Below are 17,670 nucleotides of genomic sequence, written 5' to 3' on the forward strand. Positions count from 1 at the left end.
CCCCCCCCCCCCACACAGTTGAAATATTGGCAAATGAAGGTATCAAAAAACATCATTTTTTGGGGGGGGGGGGGGGTCCCGGAATGGCAGTTTGGAGATGTGGTCACCCTATAGGTAAGTACAGTGGGCCTTGGCTAAGCACATGACGCAGCGTCTTTGGCGGGAAGCAGAGTACAGGAGGGAGAGTACGGCTGTCTCTCCTCCTGTCAAGAGGAATCAGGAGTCCCAGGCTGAGCTGAGCTGCAGAGAGGATCCGGTGTGTCAAAGACCCGCAGGGCTGAGAGGGGTCCAGTTTCAGGAAAGCATTCCCAGTTCGTAAGTACTGTAAACTGCCCCTGGGGGTCTGCCTAGCGACAGGGGACCACTCCAGTGGAGGTCAAAGGGATCCGGGAGCTAGCTAGCCGTTGCAGGAGCAAGTGTAAAGGGGGTGCCTAGTGAGAGGACCCTAAAGTATAGAGGGGTGCCAGCAGTTGGACCCTGAAGAGTTAAAGTGTACAGCGTGCAGTGTACAGAGTTAAGAGTTGCAGCAGCAAAACCAATTACAGAAGCTACCTCAGTCCGGAAGCACTGGAAGGAGCAGTGTCCAGGACTTTTGAGCTAAACAGAGCGTCAGAAGTCGGATTTCAAGTGCAGTGCAGCAAGTCAGTGTTTTTCAAGCGCCAGCAAGCGTTGGTTGGCATCCAGCCGGCGTCAAGACAGCGCTGAAAGGCATTTTTCTTCAAAGTATCCTTTTGTACCTAGTTGAGCCAGGAGTATCCCACTCATTTCCTTCTCCCATCCCCAATATCAAATAAACAAAACAAACCAAAGATGCCGGAATGGTCATTGTCTCCAATCTCACACTTGGGTATTCAGCTTAAATTGGCTGAAGGTGTCACCGGTATCCATGGCAGACCCACATCAGGCCCAATGCCAGAATATCCTGCTAAATACATACATACATACATACATACATACATACATACATACATACATACACTTTCATGTGATAACACTGAAGAAATTACACTTTGCTATAATGTAAAGTAGTGAGTGTACAGCTTGTATAACAGTGTAAATTTGCTGTCCCCTCAAAATAACTCACAGTCATTAATGTCTAAACCACTGGCAACAAAAGTGAGTACACCCCTAAGTGAAAATGTCCAAATTGGGTCCAATTAGCCTTTTTCCCTCCCCGGTGTCATGCGACTCAGTGTTACATGGTCTCAGGGATGAAAGGGGAGCAGGCATGAAATTTGGTTTTAATCGCTCTCACTCTCACACTGGTCACCTGAAGTTCAACATGGCCAAGAACTCCGAGGATCAGAAAAAAATAAATTGTTGCTCTACATAAAGATTGAATAGGCTATAAAAAGATTGTCAATACCCTAAAACTGAGCTGCAGCACAGTGGCCAAGACCATACACTGGTTCAGCAGGATAGGTTCCACTCAGAACAGGCCTCGCCATGGTCGACCAATGGAGTTGAGAGCACATGCTCAGCGTCATATCCAGCATTGCTTCAGAGGTTGAAGGGGTGGGGTGGGGGGGAAGGGGTCAGCCTGTCAGTGCTCAGACCATACGCTGCACACTGCATCAAATTGGTCTGCATGGCTGTTGTACCAGAAGGAAGCCTCTTCTAAAGATAATGCACAAGAAATAGAAACAGTTTGCTGAAGACAAGCAGACTAAAAAGGACATGGATTACCCAAACCATTATGAGACCAACATAAACTTATTTGGTTCAGATTTTGTCAAGCGTGTGTGGCGGAAACCAGGTGAGGAGTACAAAGACAAGTGTATCTTGTCTACAGTCAAGCATGGTGGTGAGAGTGTCATGGCCTGGAGCTGCATGAGTGCTGCTGGCACTGGGGAGCTACAGTTCATTGAAGGAACCATGAATTTCAACATGCACTTTTACATACTGAAACAGAGCAGTATTCCAACATAACAGCCCAAAAACACCTCCAAGATGACCACTATCCAAAAATGCCAGATTCTTCTCATCAGTTCTCTCAGAAGCACTTCATGTTCATAGCCAACATGTTTGATGCAATCCACTAAAGGTCCATTACAACATGTACCTTGTTGGCAAGGACAGCATCTGGGATTTAAGCCTGGTACACACAATGAGATTATCAGATGAACAATTACTTTTTTGCAGTCTCCATATTGAAAAGGAGTTCTTGCACAAAAGAACAAAAACTTGAAAGCGATGTCATCTGTTGTATTGTATTTTCAGACAAAAACTAAACTGATTAAAAATATAGGATCTGATATCGAACGGGAAAATTTTTTTGGGTTTGTCCCTTTGGATAATTTCAGAACAAAAAGCAGTGTACGAACGGTCAGAATAACGTACAATAGTTTTGGAAATCTGTATTTTTTTGTGTGATTTTCTGATCACGTGTACAGGCCCTAAGGATGGCTCATGTAGCACGCTATTCAAGACAGGTATTGTGGGTGGCTACCCATCCTGGTCTTGCAAGAATCTCTCCTAAACAGTGCATGCAATGAGAGCTGGAGAAAAACCCACCTCATTAGCTAGGTTGTGTAGGATAGGTATTGTTGGGTCTGCCTCTGTCATTTAAGTACCATTTGTAGTAAACCTTCATAGTGTATGGAGCATGATGGCTTGCACAAGTCCTGTAGATACATGCAGTGACAGCTCAACCAAAGGAGGCTTTACTTTTAATCCAATGAATACCCTGTCCATCCACAGCGATTGGCACTTCCAGAATAAAGTCAGTAGTTCTCTCATAACCCTTAAGATGCAGCTGGTCTTCATCTAATAAAATGCTATTATCTTCTCCATCAGTTTCTCATAGGCACTTCATGTTCATAGCCAATAGCATGTTTGATGCAATCCACCAAAGGTCTATTACAACAGTCATTGATAATGCACTGTTTTACATGGTTGGCGAGGACAGTAGTTGGAATTAAGGATGGATCTCACAGCATGCTACTCAAGACAGGTTTTTTTGGGTGGTTGCCCTTCCTGGTCTTGAAGGAATCACTCTAAAACAGTGCGTGCAATGAGAGCTTGATTAGCTAGGTTGAGTGGGACAGGTGCTGTTGGGTCTGTCGCTATGTCATGTAAGTACCATTTGTAGGAAAGTTAGTGTCTGGAGCATATATCCTTTGCATAAGCTTCTGGTACTCCTGAGAAGATGCTCAGCAGAGTGGACTGCGATTGATAGGGAAACCTCCCTTCCAGATTCGATACTACCACCGTGTAGGCTTCATAGTGCTGATGAAGTGGACAATCTTAGTTAATTTGCAATAATGTGCAATTTATTCAGCAGCCTCTTTCCTCTACAACTCTCCCATCATCCAAAGACAGCATCAGACTTTATAGAATGGCTCAGATAATAGATTGGGGGGGGGGGGGGGTCACACATTGTACAGAGTATGACATGGATCCAGGCCTCATAGATGCTAATGCAAGTATCACCAAGAATTGGACAATCCTTTGAAGTGGATTTGCGATCTATAGATGTAGCACCCTCCTAGGTAGGTGCTAGGAAAAACATGTGTGGCCCTGTCTGCTTATCAGGGGGGCCTGATCAGTTAGTCTGTCGCCTGTTTCCAGGTGTGCCTGTTGAGTCTGGGGAGTCTCCCCACTGTATCCAATGAGGCTCTTGTTGGACAGTGGAGGAAACCTGGCCAATATCACACCAGGGTTTACAGCTGTCCCAGTGGGCTGAGTTTGCCGCAATGCACCCTGGGATTGGGTATAAATCCGGCGGGTACATGTGACAGAGGGGTCTTTGGCAGGAAGCAGAGTCCCAGGAGGAGGCTGATGGCTGTCTCTCCTCCTGTCAGAGAGTGAAGGTGGTCCAGGCAGTCGGTCTAAGGACCAGAGGTTGAGCTGTGCTGCAGAGAAGGAGCCAGAGAGTTGCTGAACAAGTGGAGCTGCTGGGCAGAGACCTTCAGGAAAAATAGTATCGCGAGTACTCAAGATCTGCCCAGGGGTCCGCCTAAGACAGGGGACCACTCCAGAAGGTCAAGGGGATCAAGGAGCCAGCTAACCAGTACAGTAGTGACAGTGAAAGGGGGTGCCAAGTAGTAAAGCCCTGAAGATAGGGAAGTGAAAGAGGGTGCCAGTGTGGGCCTTGAAGCGTGCAGCAGTACAGCCAAGGTGTACAAGTAGCTACCTTAGGCAAGAGTACCTCAGGGAGCTAGAAAGGACTTCCATAGCATAAAGAGAAGTTACAGAATCAAGACAGCGTTAGCCAGCGTCAAGTTAGCATCAGCTAAACATTTGACTTCATTTTATTCAGACATAAGATTTTAATCCTGACGAAATTTGTGAAGTGGCCCACTGATGGTCCCGATTTTGAGCATAGTTTGAAACAATGTAGTTTGTCTAGGCTAGACTATCTTAACAACATCCTGTATTCGTAGGCGCTTGATATTGCAAAAGGGGAATTATTCAATTTGTCTAATCTGCCTGTGAGTGGCCTGACCCTCCACTTTTCCATGTAGAAAACAGGAGAAACAGAAGTATAGATTAATGACATGGTCCAGTACCTGACAATAGCGCAAAGGAGAAGCAGGTATCTCCACAATCAGTCTCAAAGAGATGGCTGCCATCTAGGTCCAACCGTTACTTTTATCATAGACCGCACACATCACCAAGAATGGCTGGTAGAGCGATATCTGAGGACCACCATTATACTTACCCACTGTGGACAGCATACCTGTGCTTTGTTTTTCATGTTCCATGGCAAAGGGATCGGGTCCACTCATTGAGACATTCCTTCAGGCCAGAAGTACTTAATATTTCCACTTAAGGCAGGGGTTCTTTAATGGGGGTATCCTTACACATTGGGGTTACGGGAATACCCTGATTGAGGTATAGGACTAGATTTCTAAATAATTAAAAAAAATATATAATTATCAGAATATTGACTATTACTTTTTTTTATTACTACATAGTAAGGCTGTACCGCAACACAGATGTCTGATGAGAAATATATGAAATGGGAATAATTGCAGTTGCATAGTTAAAATGGAGTACAGTTACAGAAAATGTTATGTTTTGCTCACACAAAAAACAGTATAAACTTCTATAGCTAGGATTATATACACGTTTTATAATTATTATGCTTTATTTTCAGCTTCAATTCATAAGCCAAGCAATAGAGCTCTTTCAAAGAAGAAAAAAAAAAAAAAAAAAAAATATTAGGCAATCCATGGAAAAAAAAAAAAAAAAAAAAAAAAAAAAAAGGTTTTGGCTAGAGATGGACTTAAAATAGGGATAGCTGTAACAGAGCAAATAGCCCTCTTCATGTTGTGATCACCCTCCTCAACCAATTAGTGCTTGTTTTCACTGTCCTTTGAAGGCCCTCTATTTCTTCTAAAGAGTTCTAGCTGCAGGAGTCTATTATGAGACAAGAAAAGCCAATTAACTGAAGGTTTCACCTACCAAAAAGATGGAATACACCCAGAACTATGAAAAACCCATTATATCAATGCTATAGGTTTGAGTAACAATGGTGATGGAAATGTAAACCAATAGGAACTATTCTTGATGCTGTCTCTTTACAGTGCTAATGTCTATACAAAACTACCTCTGCTTCGTCACCATATACCAGACATTTGTGATTCTAAAGGATTTAACAGTCCAAAGTCCGACACACACACACACACACTCACCCACCCACACACACTTAGTGCAGGGAAAAGTTCTAGAAATAGGAATTGGAGCAAATCTGCAGCTACTAAAGTAAAAGCCTGACACCAATCCAAAACTAAAAGCAAAGTTTTGTCTGGAGTGAGATTAAGATGCTAAAAAGTGATATCAAAAACTTTGTTAAAAGGATGGAAAATCCAGAAGTAGTCCAAAGGCGATGAATGTGACAGGATTGGTTGCATATAGCTCTATATTGTGTAATATAACATGTTGAAAAACTTTTTGTGGTACAATAACAGCAAATTTCTAAAGAATCATTCATTGCTTTGCAAATTTTTGCCAAAATCTCTGAATTTTTGCCAATGCATAATTTTGGCAAAATGAATTGAAACCAGGAAGGCAGCTTTTGATAGGTTTGAAGAAACCCTCACTTTCAGGATTTCTTATAGAAAAAATCTGCAGGAAAAAAAAAAATTATAAAAAAATTCAAATGGGAGCACACAAAAATCAGAATACTATACAGTAGATTTGAGTTTTGTTTACTTGGAGGAAAGAAAAAACCCACACACCACGTATTGATAACCTATAAGGAAACAGAATTCCTAATCGTATTAGTGGCCTGCTATATATGCAAGCACAGTTTTCTTGGGTCTTTATAGAACGCAAATAGGCTCTGTACAGAAAAGTTCCAAAACTCTTAGTAACTGGACATATACTTTATTAGAATATAGTTTGTGCCTTTGAAACAAGCCTTTAAAAAGAAGAAAAGGGAAAGTAATCTCAAAGCACCTCTTTGACAAAGAAGCTCTGGTGCCAAATCCTCCAAATGTCCTGCAGAATATACTACATTTACTGGAATGTATAGCCATTGATGAGATCTAGTAAGCAGATAAATCAATTAGGTCTTCTCAATCAAGTTCATTTACAGATAGAAGGGCATGGTTGTGGTCACTCAGCATGTGGTAATGTCCCCATTTACATCACAAATCTGTGCCAAGCCCAGCTTTTTAGATAATCATTGGCGTGGCCACCATCTTTGACACTTGTGTTGGACATAGTCAAGTTCCCTCAACTCATAATTTCATTGCTTCCTTGACAATACATCCTTTGTTTCACACATAAAGGATACATTGTCAAGGAAGCAATGACGGGAGGGTTTTCTGTATGTGTGAAAGGATGTATTGTCAAGGAAGCAATGATTTGGGGTGGGGGGGGGGTTCTGTGTTTCACTCATACAGAAAACCCTCCCATTATTTACGTTTCTAGGTGGGGAGAAAAAAAAAATTACTACCAGACCATACAAAATCTAATGTCTAAATTGGCAATGACCAACTATATTTTATTTAAGTTACGTGCAAGAAAGCAAAAACTGTTTAAATTCGCTGACAAGTTTGACGTTATGTAAAGTGCAGTCTAAAACACAAGTTAAATTCACAATGCATTTTATCCCCCAATACACCAAATCTTAGATTCCACTTTATGAAAAAAAAAAAAAAAATACCCATACTATGCTTTTTTTAGCCTTGGTCATATTTAATTTTGTACAGTATGTGTAAAGTTGACCAGACCTTAAATACAAGTAGTTCTCAAATCAGATTGGTTTTAAATTCAAGACTAGCAAATAGGAATAGACTAGGAATAGCAATTACACAAGTTATAGAATCATATCAGATGGATAACATTTTACCCATGATAAGCCCGGCCCTATCCTTTGAACCACCCCCCTCCCCAATTAACTTTTATCCACAGTGCTACACAAATGACTGCCTTTTCATGCCTAGAGTAACATGCAAGTGCTTGGCAGCAAGAAAACCATGGTCTGACCTGATCATTCCTGTACATCGGACCCACCCTCTAGTGTCTATAGATAGATATAGATATTACAACAAAGTGTTTAAATCTAAATCAGGAAAAAAGGACTTTGTGCATTCCTGCAGATTAAAATGTAGGTCTATGGGTAAAAAAAAAAGGAAGAAAAGAAAAAGAAGAAGTGGTACAGTATTGGCAAGTGTCCTGATTTTAGGCATTAATTCAAACAATCAGGTCGTTTTATGTTCGGAGCTGGGTTTCTTGATCAAAACCGCCTGCAGGTACTAGATACAGTGTGGGTGAATAAAATAAATATTTCTACTTTGTGGGTGGCCCAAGCCTTCACTTTTCCCCACATAGAAGATTGGAGAATCAGAAATATACAGATTGTGTCATTGACAGGTACTAGAACGTATAATTAGAGGGCATGTAGGCATCTCCCCAACCATCATTCTCAAGGAAAAATGGTTGCCATCCAAGTCCATCCTTTACAAGATTTAAGATGTCTGCTACTATGGTACAGTATGTCCTTACTGTATTAATGTCCTTACAAGATGAATGTTCATTCCATAACAGAAACTGCATTAAGACAAACTCTGCTTCTGAGTGGTTTCCATTTTGGATATAATGGAAAAGAGTAGAAAATAAAAAGTGATTGAGGGAGTTTACATTGCAATTTCAGATGTGTTAAGCACATCATTAGGAACCTCCCTTCCGGTTTCTAACCTGGCTGGTTTCCTATGGCTCCTGGACTTGTTTATGTCTAATTCAATCACAACTTATCCTTTAGAGAATAGTCAAGGTCTAGATGATACTTGTATTAGCATCTTAGAAGAGTCCTGGGTCCATATCATTATCTCTGGACAATGAGTGAACTCACCCCACTCTCTGAACCCTCTATAAATTTCTGATGGACTCTCAGTTAATGAAAAAAAGCTGTTATATTAAGATCTCTCGAGAAGGTAGCTTGGATCCTACAAGAGCCGATTTCAACCTAAATAAATCCGACTGCAGTCATTTTCTGCCCTGCAGGACAAGATTCTCATCCAACTGAGCTCAACATTTTTGCATTCCCAGGTAAGTCACAGCGACTGGTTTTCCCATTTGGTGTTTGGTTTGAGGGGCTGTGGATCAGGCTAGGATGTCAAAGGAAGGACTAGCATAAACATAAGAAAATGGTGACCTGTTCCCATCTGTAACAGAGTCATCACCTTTCACAACTATATGTTATGTACATACGGCCACAATTTTGTTTTAGACAATGTGGAAAAAAAAAAAAAACATATATAACCACCATTAGTCTGTTTTTGCTGTCTGTGCCCTTTTGGTAAGATTTCCCTCCAGTCCAAAAGTCAAGCCTGAACAAGTGTTATGTATAATTGTTCTGCCTCAAACTATGGAAGCCAATGATTACCAGCCTTCAATAGCCTCTCCAGGAGTGGATGTCAGGGTGGCATTGAACGTCTTAGTTCTCCGATACCCATTCAGACTGAGTTCCTAGCTGCTGTAAATGCTTGATTTATTGGTCTAATTATCAACATGGAACAAATTATGTTTTTGCCCCAAGAAAAATGTGGCCGGGTTTTATAAAAGTTGCCTTTCCCTCTTCTCAACTTAACACTACACTATAACTCGGTAATCCCAGATCACCAAAAAAAAATGTAGTTCCACCGCTATGCACCGCATAATTAAAGTACATTTGAGGTCACCCATAGCAACCTAACAATTATGTTCCTAACAATTATGTTCCATTATCCCAGCAATGGCAGGGACTGAACTATTTAGTGGGACAGGAGTATTTAGTGTGAATATAAGATTACTTTTCTATGAGGTCTGCAGCCATCTTCAATGTCTCATAAAATGGAAAATTCAAACATGGTTTCTTTGTACACTGTTGACATAAAAAACATTACTAGTAATTTTCTACAACTGGCTCAGTTTTCCTTGCTGCAATTCTGGGACTAATCATGTGACACAGGCACCTAGGGCTGCAGGATGTAAAAGTTGGAGTTTCTCCCTGCCCTAAACAAGTTGCTGCATACAACCTCCCTGACAATCAGTTACAGGACGTGGGTATACTCAGGAACTTGCCTGAGTAGATGCACTTGCAGTCAGCATCTTTACATTGTTTTTAAAATGTTAATTTTATAAAGCCAATTGGCTGCTCTACAGTTGAGACAAAAGCTGGTTTAAACTACAGAACAGCCAGCTTTTATATTTTCCATTTCTAAGCTGTGGAAAAAAAACATTATAATATTATTATTTTATAATAATAATAATAATAATAATAATAATAATAATAATAATAATAATAATAATAGATTGCTCGCAGTGGGAAATAGACCCAAATGCGAAAGCACTAGTCTATCAGTGTCCTCATTCTCTTTGACCATGGTATAGCATAAAAAAAGAATTTTCCATTTAAATCTGAACAATCTGATCCAGCTTCAAAAAAACAAAAATTGAAAGAAAAAAAAAAAAAAAAAAAAACTCCTAGATGGCCATTTAGTGCCCAATTTCAATGTTGGATATCTATTTATTGACATTTGAAAATGTGTGTTATTTCAAAAAAAAAAAGGTAGCAGAAGACCCCCACCCTACAATGGAACCTACTTTTACAACGATTTACGCTGAGGAGATCCCAGATCAATATAAAGTCATCAAAAGGCTGGGTCAAGGTACTTTTGGTGAAGTCCTACTCGTTCAAGACAAGGCCACCGGTAAGTAAAAAGTACTTTTCATGAAAGTATTAGTTTATACATTTAATATATTCCCTCAATGTTCAGCATTATGATTTTTATGTATCAATTAAACCTAAAATTATATTTTAGCATTTTATATTAACCACTTGCAGCCAGCTAGAGATATGCCCCAAGCAAAACACAGATAGATTCTGCAGCCATCATGCTAAAAACCAGATGACTTATTGACTGCATGGTATACCCTTCCTTCTAGACCAGGGGTCTTCAAACTATGGCCCTCCAGTTGTTCAGGAACTACAATTCCCATCATGCCTAGTCATGTCAGTGAATGTCAGAGAATTACAAGGCCTCATGGGATGTGTAGTTTCGCAACAGCTGGAGGGCCGTAGTTTGAGGATCCCTGCTCTAGACAATAGCATAGCATATGTAAACTGGCTTCCAAGAAGAATGCTGGCTGTGCTTGTTTTTCAGATTATAGATGCACCATATAGTAGACCTGTCTTTATTGACAATTAGTAAGAATATAGAGGTTTATAAACTTGAACATTTCCAAAAAAATGAAAAAGATATGAAAAAGATAGGAGCAACACATTAGACTGATTACCCATAGTAACCAGCAATCTTAGTTCTCAATGATTTGGGGCTGGTTTGAAAATGGGGGGAAAAAAAAAAAAAAATTGGAAAACAAAGACCAATCTTTCAGACCCGGTGATATTACATCACTTATTTAAGCCTTCCTGAGAGCTAAGGGTTTAAAATAAAAAAAAACGTATAGGAAACCATTTTTCTCCCCTTCACACTTTTAGCACAGTGTGGTAGAATGGAGCAGTAAAGCATTTAATATGGACAGCAAAAACCTTTGTAGGATGTTCCTTAGAAGTCCTGTTTAGGATCTGATTATTAAAAAGGTGTTTCATTCATGTTAAGGTAAACCAGTGGCTGTGAAATTGGCGAGAAAGGAGAGGACCAAGTTGAAATCCTTCCTAAAGGAGCTCTCCATGTCCATCTCTCTGTCTAACCACCAAGGCATCATCACCACCTATCCGATCTTCATCGACACCATGGACTATTATATCATGACCCAGGAGCTTGCTACAGCTGGAACCCTACATGACCTCATTGAGCCTCAGGTGAGCCAATTATATATTTTTGTTTCAGTGGGCCTCGTTTGATTATAATGGGAGACAAGAAAATGAAACAACGAAAATTGTTGCGGACATCAAATTGACAAGGTTTCATCTTTCTATGGGAAGAAGTTTTTCTAAATAGATGGCTACTGTTAACTCCAGTTTTCTACCCAGTGATAGAGATTTTTTTTTTTTTTTTTTTAAAAAAAGCACCCTTTCTAGTTTATTACAGTCCTGTTTTTTTTTGCAAAGAACATTAATGTCTTGCCCAGGTTTTTAAACTTTAAAATTATACACTATGCTCCCTAATCATGATTTATTGCATGAAATGTGAAAAGCCAAACAGGTAGGAAAAAGTTCATGCAGATAGCTTTTGGGCCATTCAAACCATACACACCTCAGTTGTGTAAACTGACCCTTTCATGAAAGCTGCATGTCAATGACAGATTCTTGTAGAACAATTAAAGCCAATTAACATGGATTATGTTGTGTTCCATGTGATATTGAAATGTCTCAGAGGCGTAACTAGAACCTTCAGGGCCCCGATGCAAGAAACCATGAAGGGCCTCCCAGACCCCTGGCCGGGGCCCTTCCCTTCAAGCCCGGGGCTCTTCCCACTAATCCTGGGGCTCTTTACTCTCATTGCATGGCCTTTTATTATGGTCCCGCATCAGGATCCTTTCACAAGTTCTGCAGTGGGCCCCCTTCCTGCAATCTTGGGGCCTCCCCAAAGTGGTGAAATGCCAGGGCCCGGTCGCAAGTGTGACCTTTAAGATCCTAGAGGTTCACCCACTGTTTTGCTACTGGGCCCCCTGGAGCATGGGGCCCGGTAGCGATTGCAACCCCTGCAACCCCTGTAGTTACGCCCCTGAAATGTCTAATAAATGGTTTTCTGTCTTACATTTCAGGTAGGAATGCCAGAAGAAATGGTAAAACGCTGTGCAATACAGTTGGCATGGGCTCTGGATTTCATGCATAGCAGAGGACTGGTGCACCGAGACCTTAAGCCAGACAATGTCTTGCTCATGGACAAGGAATGTCACACAATCAAATTGTGTGACTTTAGCCTAACTGAGACTATTGGGAGCATCGTCACTTCAATGTCCCATATCATCCCCTATATGTCACCAGAGCTTTGTGCTTTGAAGAAAAACCAGTATTTGGTCATAACTCCAAGTGTAGATTCCTGGGCTTTTGCAGTTATTCTCTTCATTGCGCTAACAGGAAACTTCCCCTGGAAAGAAGCTTTGGAGGAGGATATTCTGTACCAAGTCTACAAGACCTGGCAGATGTGCGACAATCGCCTTCCCCCACCAGCTCATTGGCGGAAGTTCACAAAAGAAGCCCTGATGATGTTCAACAAATTCTTCTCTCAGGACCCCATCTCTCGACTGTCTGTTCTTTCCATCATAAGCTGTACTCCCTATACTTGGAGAATAGAAGAATTCTACCAGGAGGTAGTGACAGAGATGGCAGGTGGCACTGAAGAAATTGAATTTGTTGTGATCATACAGGACCAGGAACCCACAGAGCAAGAGGACAAAGACACTGGAGAATTTGATTTTATATTCATACAGGACCAGGAATCTACAATCGAAGGGGGATTAAGCTATTGAAGGGTTTCATTTTGTGATCATACAGAAGCAGGAACTCCATGCACTTTATGCTAAAATGGACCCATTTGACCGTGTTCCAGTTATTTCAGAAAAAAAATATATAAATATTTTTTTTTTAGAAAGTCTGAACGTGTCTTTTGAAAAATAGAAGCTTCTGGGCACCAAAATGCCATAAGGGGATGAGTCTGGGACCCCACGTTTAACTGCTGTATGCCTCATAGGTCGCACGCATAAAAATGTATTTTATCTCCACTTCATAAGAGCCCCTTTTATCCTGATCTACTCAACAAACATCTTGTAGAACCTTACAGTTATTGCCAGGTAGCAGTTAATGATAATAGAGAGACTGTCACAAACTTAAAAATCTAGAACCACTGAAAAGTCAATTATTTGAAATGCTTGCAACCCCCCCCCATTTATTCACTTGCCCAGTGTCTTTGAATGAACAAGGAGGAGAAAAAAAAATGACTACTGCAGGGAGAGTTAATTCCCTACTACAGCCTTTCTTCCACTTTGATACTTTGATCAGGGAAGGAGCAAAGAGGCATACTAACTATAGAGCAGGGGTCTCCAAACTATGGCCCACATGTTGTTCCGGAACTACAACTCTCATGCCTAGTCATGTCTGAATGTCAGCATTTTACAATGCCTCATGGGCCATAGTTTGGAGATCCCTGCTATAGAGGGATTGCTAACATTACATCCCAAGATGGCAGCGTTTAGCAGCATTCTTTGGGGCCTTTAGATGTCCACAAGGAAGCCTTTTACATGTACACATGTATGAAATCCAGTAAATGCACATAATATTCTTGGAATATTTTTGCTGAAATTAATGGGTTTATGATTTTGGTCTCTAAAGATTGAGAACCTGTGATTATTTTGTGTGAAAATGCATTTGGCACTTATAATAGTGAGGTAAAGCTCTTGTGAATTAGCCAATCTTACACTTAATGTTTCTGCATAGATAAAAACCATGCAAAGTAAAAAAAACACATCACAATGTACCATTGCACCAGGTGTATGCCAACATGACGGTACAACATAGCCAGTCTATCATAGGCTACAGCATGGTCCACCAACAATCACGCGCCGATCTAAGTGTAGCACAGCAGTACTTTATTGACACACAAGTAAAATGTTACTCACAGGAGGTGCATAAAAGCAGGCATCTTTAAAAGCAGTAGGGGGGGTCTCTGAAGTCACATCCCCGGTGGAAGATCCGGTCAGGCGGTAGCGCTGTTGTGATGGAGGACAGCCGATGGCCTCATGTGGGAGGCGGGGGACGTGCCGATCCTCTGTGATGGTGATGCAGCGTGGGTCCGCCTGTCAGATGGCTGTGACGTCACTTCCGGAGACACCAGGGGAATCGAACGGCGACGTGTTGCGGAGCTCCGCTCCTTCTTCAGGCCGTCTTGACGCGTCCCCTGGTGTCTCCGGAAGTGACGTCACAGCCATCCGACCAGCAGACCCACGCTGCATCACCATCACAGAGGATCGGCACGTCCCCAGCCTCCCACATGAGGCCATCGGCTGTCCTCCATCACAACAGCGCTACCGCCTGACCGGATCTTCCACCAGGGATGTGACTTCAGAGACCCCCCCCCTACTGCTTTTAAAGATGCCTGCATTTATGCACCTCCTGTGAGTAACATTTCACTTGTGTGTCAATAAAGTACTGCTGTGCTACACTTAGATCGGCGCTTGGCTCTCTCTCTCTCCTGGATCCACACAGGGTTGCTTCACCCTCTACAAGCCTGCAGTCATCCAAGTGTCCAGCAATCGGACTGTACTCCCACCATCTGCCCACAGTATATACTATTGCAGTTACCCGCACAGTCTGATTGAGCCAATCTCTCTCCCCCCTCTGCTCACCAACAATCACAGCTGCACATGTTTATTTCATAAATTAATAATTAGCTCAGTTGAAATCAAAAACAGTATAGTAAAGCATCTTGTTAAAATCTGAAAACTTCATCCTTACAGAAAATCTGAGTGGATAGTTTGGGCCTCTGCAGCTCTCAGCTACATGGTTGCCATTTATTACAGAACACCTTCCCTCTATTTTATGAAGCAAAGGTGATAGGAGATGCATTTGCATGCATGTTCTATGGAGTCAGTGCTGCTACTCCATTGAGTAAGAGTTGTCACTCATAGAACACTAGAACAGTATGTAGGATATTGCCAGGATCGCCAGGTAAAAAAAAAAAAAAAAAAAAGCCACTGCATCTAAAGACAAGTAAGCTAGATTACTGTATATTTTTTTCATTATAGGTTTTTAAAAAGTGATGTGTAGTTTTGGAGTAGATAAGTGGTCAGTTCTTTTTTTTGCTACTAGTGTCCTGTTGGAGGTTTTCCTACACTTCCCTTTTAGAATATGCAACCAGATTATGCTTTTTTTTCCAAAATATGCATTCAGGAAGAAATTGCTACAGAGTGAGGAGTGGGTGGGGATTACCTTCCTAGACATCACAGGTATTCCCATCAGAGGATTTATGCTCACCTCTGAATCAGATGCGATGTCTGTCATTGCTCAAGCGTGAACCCAACCTAACAAAAATCCTTCATTGACAATTTTTAAATTGCATCTCACTTTGTTTGACGACAATGGTCACCAGGACACATTGAGCGATGGATTTCCCCAAGGGCCACATAGACAGCCATTAGGATAAATAAAGTTCTTCCCACTACTCAAGATAAAATGCCTTTACATACATTTTAGGGCATAACTGTAAAAGCAGCTAATGTTAAAAAGCCAAATAACTGCAGGTGTTCTCCTCCTGGTGCATGAGTTCTGAATTAGAGTAAAGCCCCGTACACACGTACTGATCGTCGGCCGAACGATCGGCCGTCTTTTGTCCAGGGCTGTCGTGTCTGTTGAAAACTGCAAAAGACTACACACGAATTTTGTTGGCCAACAACAGCCGACTGCAGAAGTGATGTCATGTGATGGTTAACATTCCTTGTCTTTTTTCTTTTCTGAGCATGCCCAGTCTTGCTAATCTGCTGTCTGTCGGCCGAAATCTGTACTGACTGGCGAACAATCGGCCGTTCTGGTGTTGGCCAACAAAAATTTTAATGCCTGCACGACAGATTCTGTTCGGCCGAAAATGCGCTGTCGGCTGTCGGAAGCATCATACTAACAAGCCTACAATCGGCCGATCGGTCGTCGGCCGAATATTTACGGCCGACAATCGGTATGTGTGTACGGGGCTTTACTGATATATCTGCATCACTTGCCTGGATAAGGTCACATTTACTCCTTATAAAAGATGCCCCTTTAAGAATTAGCACAGAAGGAAAAGTTATCTATTCAACAAGGCTGTATTTGTACACTTTGATAGGATATATAATATGTTTTAGGCCAAGTTTATCCATTCACGTGTAGCTGGTTCTCTTGAATGCAACAAACTTGCGTGCATAAAACATAAGTTCTTGTATATTTTGATGGGCTCAAGGAATTATATGAACAAACCAAACATTTAAATTCTCATTTAAGAAATAGAAGTGGTGCAGAAAGAAAGTACATTTGGACATGAAGGGAGATACAACATAGAAACAAGGTGACCTTTTTTGCTCTACCCAAATATGAAGAGGGATGTAGTAATATGTGCAATACAAGTATTACAATTGGATCAAAGGGTTCTGAATGCAGCAATGTCTTCTCATCCAGCTTTTTTTATTTTAATGTAGTGGTTACAGACTGGGTACCCAGTAGGAATAGTAGATAGTAATTTAGGGTGTGGCCAAGTCAAGCATGCAAGAGGACGCTTCAAGCCATGCAAATTGCTGTTGTAGATCATGGTGCAGGTACCATTATAGGGATTAGCAGGAGGATTTAGACAATCACAGTCGGCAGTCCACATGTGTTATAGGTTGGGTGATGAGTGTTAAGATCTTATAAAAGCTACGCCAATTTCCATACTGGGATGAGCCAAATAGCTACTAGCCTCATCAAATTGCTTTGTGTATGCTGGTTGAATGTAACTGGGTAATGCATGAGCAGCTGCTGTTATCTCCTTGTAGTTCTAGACAGCGCTGTCTTATTTTAATAGTGTGGATTAGTTGCACAACGTACGGTGGTTGTATTGGCTTTTTGTAAAGCCTTATTTTTTGATATTTAATAAAAGCTACTTCTTTTTAATCTCTGTTTGTCCGTAGGTCAACCTTCTGGGATCCTGTTCTATACAGGTCCCCCCCCCCCCCTTTTTTTTGCAATTGTTTTGTTTAGGTTGGTGGCTGCTCAGCCCTTGTGGCTGTGATAGACTCAGGAAAGGTTTACATAGTTGGGAGTGATTCAGACTGACCTTTCCTGACTAATCAGGGTGTATTATTAAGTGAGGATCCGGGGTATCCCTTCTTTGTTCTTCATTAACCATTTCTGGACCAGAAGATTTTCCCCCTTAATGGACCAGGCCATTTTTTTGCTATTCTGCACTGCGTTATTTTAAGGGACAATTGCACGGTCATGTGATGCTGTACATAAATAAAATTTAAGCCCTTTTTTTCCCCACAAATAGAGCTTTTTTTGGTCGTTTTTGATCACCTCTGATTTTTATTTTTTGCGCTATAAACAAAAATAGAGCGACAGTTGTGAAAAATCTTTTGTTTTCAGATTCTGCTATACAACATACCCAAAAAGAAAAAAAAAAAAAATTGCAATAAGCGTATTTTGATTGGTTTGCACAAAACGTATCGCGTCTACAAAATACGTGAAAGATTTAGGTCATTTTTTTACTAGTAATGGCCGCGATCTGCGATTTTTAGCATGACTGCAACATTGCAGTCAGATTGGACCCCTAA

At 41.2% G+C, this 17,670-nt stretch overlaps 1 protein-coding gene and 1 pseudogene across 2 annotated transcripts in view; one reads left to right on the forward strand and one right to left on the reverse strand.

Moving 5' to 3' along the window:
- EVA1A (eva-1 homolog A, regulator of programmed cell death) overlaps positions 1-17,670 on the reverse strand; it is a 601,323-nt gene that overhangs the window by 443,633 nt on the left and 140,020 nt on the right. The gene's annotated exons all lie outside the window — the stretch shown is intronic.
- On the forward strand, positions 10,028-13,744 carry LOC309550109 (serine/threonine-protein kinase SBK1-like; annotated as a pseudogene). The gene is made up of 4 exons: positions 10,028-10,145; positions 11,055-11,257; positions 12,163-12,949; positions 13,730-13,744. The product of its transcript is annotated as a serine/threonine-protein kinase SBK1-like (transcript).

The sequence above is a fragment of the Pelophylax lessonae genome (assembly GCF_965119305.1).
Source record: "Pelophylax lessonae genome assembly, chromosome: 3".
NCBI lineage: Eukaryota > Metazoa > Chordata > Amphibia > Anura > Ranidae > Pelophylax > Pelophylax lessonae.